Here is a 416-nt window from a genome sequence, read left to right on the forward strand (position 1 = left end):
CGTCTTTCTTGGAAATCTGACAGAGGCGACTCTACAGAAGCGGGTCACTTAATGAGGCTTTTATCTACAGCGAAGAGGTCAAGTGCATTCAAGGTCTCTATTTTAACGTTAAATGCCATACTCGAGAGTACAGCGAAGGCAGATTCATTCTCCCTCCTAACCGTCCAGCTTTCTGGAGGATGATGGAGCAGATCTTTAACTACTTAAATGACTCTGAAATCCTAGCATGTGGTAGTTTGTTATGACACAAGGCGGTGAGGATCCAACAGACAGCCCTCTCTGGCACAATTAGCCATCTCTGTGAGTAATCTAAACCCACACGCTTAACTACGCTTCAGTTTGAGCCAGTTTCCCAAAACACATACTAATGCTGTTTTGAATTGTGAAGAATATTCATTTTACTCATTTAAAATAGT

The sequence above is a fragment of the Sinocyclocheilus grahami genome, unplaced genomic scaffold (genome assembly GCF_001515645.1).
Source record: "Sinocyclocheilus grahami isolate Dianchi unplaced genomic scaffold, SAMN03320097.WGS_v1.1 scaffold73.1, whole genome shotgun sequence".
In the NCBI taxonomy this organism is placed as follows: Eukaryota; Metazoa; Chordata; class Actinopteri; order Cypriniformes; family Cyprinidae; genus Sinocyclocheilus; species Sinocyclocheilus grahami.